The sequence below is a fragment of the Branchiostoma belcheri genome, unplaced genomic scaffold (genome assembly GCF_001625305.1).
Source record: "Branchiostoma belcheri isolate BF01 breed outbred unplaced genomic scaffold, Haploidv18h27 scaffold14, whole genome shotgun sequence".
Lineage (NCBI taxonomy): Eukaryota > Metazoa > Chordata > Leptocardii > Amphioxiformes > Branchiostomatidae > Branchiostoma > Branchiostoma belcheri.
This window is the reverse complement of record NW_017802824.1, coordinates 1,803,908-1,807,048: the sequence shown is the minus strand read 5'-3', so window position 1 is coordinate 1,807,048 and position 3,141 is coordinate 1,803,908. Positions and strand designations below refer to the sequence as shown.

Sequence of the window (3,141 nt, the reverse complement as noted above, 5' to 3'; positions counted from 1 at the left end):
TTAATCATTACAATTCTTCCTTAGATGCTTTTGTTAATCAAAAGTTAGCTTTTAAAAAGATACCCACCATGATGTAATGGTACATACATTTTGTACAGGTGGTCAGTTATTCTAATAGCTGACCACTTGTTATCATTATTCACCACTTGTATTTTTATTCTGCACTTGTTGGCTTGTTGATCATGGTCAAGGTATTATAGGCTCACAGTCAATATCAACTGGGGACTTCTGATTTGACAGATACAATCTAAAGGTTAGATATATTCTGCTCAAAAGAGCCCAAGAATATAACATTCTGCAGTAGAGAGACAGTTTTTTTAATCAAAACTGAGGAGAGCTTACACTAAACTTACACTTTGTACAATGTACATTGTACATGAACACCTTTTCTTGATGATGGTACACCATAGTTAATTCAGGCTGTTATCAGATCACAGAAGATAAACTTTTCTATGTGCAATGACTTCATGTAAGTCTTGATATTAGTGATAGCCCTTTGAAAAAACATTATGGCATTCTATTAACATTATAGTTTTTGTTGAGTTCTGTAGTTTGAAAGCTTAACTGTACATGTAATCATGCAACATCTAGCAAAGCTGTATTGTCAGTCCATTCTTGTCCGTGTAGGGTTTCTGGTCATCATGGCAAATTGATGTGTTTCAGGTTGCCCTTTGCTGTTGCCATGGTGTGAGATGATGCCTCACTTGTCCTTATTTATTAGATGCTTCAAGGGAAAGAAAAATATCAATAAATAGAGGTAATAAAAAAGTGAAATTCATGTTTCCTTCTCCCCTTTTGGATTAATCGTAAGAATGAATTTGAGATCTGTCTGAGATCTATGAAGTTGTCTCAACTGTATTTGTAAAAAGTCTTAGGCTTTTGTCTAGATTTTAGGAATTGATGGAGACAAATTGTCAGTAGTTCTGGTCAAATGACAATTTTGGCCAAAAACTGCTAATCTTAACTCTTATTGACAAGTTTAAAATGATATATAACATCTGCTAAGGAATGCACACTGAAAGTGATTAAAGAGGTCCTTTTTTATATTTCAGTCCATACCATGGTATGGATGAAATATATTGTGTTCCCTCATGTTTCTCCTCCTCCTCCTTCTCCTCCTCCTCCTGCCAAACAGTCAAAGGGATTCAACTCCGCCATCATTCAGCCAAATGACCTGAAATTTGGCATGGAGGTAGAGTGGGCAAATACCCCCAGACGTTTTTTTCATTTTTTTGATACATGCCTTTGAAACATTTTTATGAAGGTTTTTTGGGGCAATTTTCGCCAAAAAATGGATTTTTGGATCCTGAGCCCTGGTATTACAACCAAATGATATGACATTCAGTATAAGGGTACCTTGAACGTGTGTCTATAGAATAGCAGTCATGTATTTGGCATACACCACTTCCAAATGACTCATTTGGGGGACTTTAATGGCTATTTTCAGCAAAAAAAGGGCCAAAAGTGCTGTACCCGTTCCATGTTCTATCTAAAGAATGGCCGATTCCATCCATGGAACACGTGTTCCATTGCGGGTTACCTGAGGTCACATTGCACCTAAGTGGTGCGTAATGACCCACACATTCAATTTTATGTGCCTAAAACCTTCAAAATGTATCAAATCTCATCATTGTTAGTTTTTGCATACCTGTAATAAGATTAGTAAAGCTTTCGAGATTCAAAGTGCTTGTTCTTGCATCTTTGTTCTCAATTACATAGCTACTATTTAATTCATTTATTTGAGAACCTTTGCCAGTTTTGCACTGTTGTAAGTTTGGAATAGTCCACTTTTGCGTGGGAGGGAGATGGACTGAAATATGCTGTATTTGCTCCCAAGCAAATGTCGGTTTTTCTAGTTATACAAGTGTTGTCTGAGCGGGTGTCCAATTAATGGCCATATCAGATTCCTGTTTTGAAGGTCATCACTTGTTGTGTGTCATCAGCTAGAACTTTGGAATCCACAAATCATAGTTTTCTTAAGTTTAGAACCCAGTGTAGATGATATAGAATGGTTTTAATTTCTTTTGCACTTAGTAATCATGTTTTTCATGGTTTTTAGTATACTTAAAGTATTTATCCTCAAAAACTATATAACATCACTTTGAGTATCTCTAAAACTTGTTTAACAAAAAAGAATTAGCTGCCTTTACCTATCACAGCCGAAGTTGTAACAGTGGCACCACCCACTGTTACAGAAAGACTGACAGTGACTGAAGCTCCAGCAGCAACACCAATAGCTACAGCACTTCCCAAAATGGCAAGACCACCCAAAACTGCTATCCTTTAGATATAAACAAGAATTCATGATTAGACAAGTCCGTTGTGGCCAAATACATACAATCATCCTGTTCCCAAGGAATTTAGACCCACACAAATGTATTAAAAAGGCCCACAGCAACATCCCTTGTAGCATTTTGCACTGTGATCTTATGTTTCACATTTGTAGAAAGTTTTCAAAAAACCATAACTGCCATAAATTTGGTTGCAAGTCTGAAAATAGGCATGCCACCTATAGAAATGTGCTTATCTTAGTAATACATATATGCAATTTTAGCCTCCTATAAAACTGACAACCAACGTCAGAGAAAAATGTTAATTTAACAAATTGTGCACAATGTACCACACACTTACCCCAAAATCTCTGCTGTGTTGTTGTTGTCACCCATTTTGTAAGTGTGTAGATGATCCTGCATGTGCACAATTAGAATTTAAGACAATTCTAGAAGAATGTATAAAAATAAGAGGCCTGGATGGACTTGAGCCATGCAAATCAGCTCCTCATGCATTGTTATTTTGACTCTTAACAAAGACCCACCAGGTTCTAACTTGTTTTTTACAATATTCTTTAACATAAGAGTTGGCTACCACAGATAAGTAGTATCTTTAACTGTTAAGCAATCATTTTGATTGGAAATTAACCAAAAAAGATAATTTACAGTTGTGAAAAAATTCTTACCTTCTCCCTGGATCAGATGCCTAAGTTGTACGTACTACCTGAGGTGTGGAGCTTTGAACTTTTATTGTTTACCTCGTAATGTTTATTGTTTACCTCGGACTCCTGATTGGTAACAATCATTATTTAGTACGTCTACTCAGATCACATGTTCAGAACTAATTTGTATAATGATGATACAGTGTACA

The 3,141-nt window shown here is 36.0% G+C and overlaps 1 long non-coding RNA gene across 1 annotated transcript; it reads right to left on the bottom strand.

The window, feature by feature from the left end:
- Positions 1–541: 541 nt before the first annotated feature.
- On the bottom strand, positions 542–2,697 carry LOC109464692. The gene is made up of 3 exons (XR_002139897.1): positions 2,632–2,697; positions 2,151–2,281; positions 542–724 (listed from the first exon to the last, which is right to left on the bottom strand). It is a non-coding gene; the product is annotated as an uncharacterized LOC109464692 (long non-coding RNA).
- Positions 2,698–3,141: the final 444 nt, after the last annotated feature.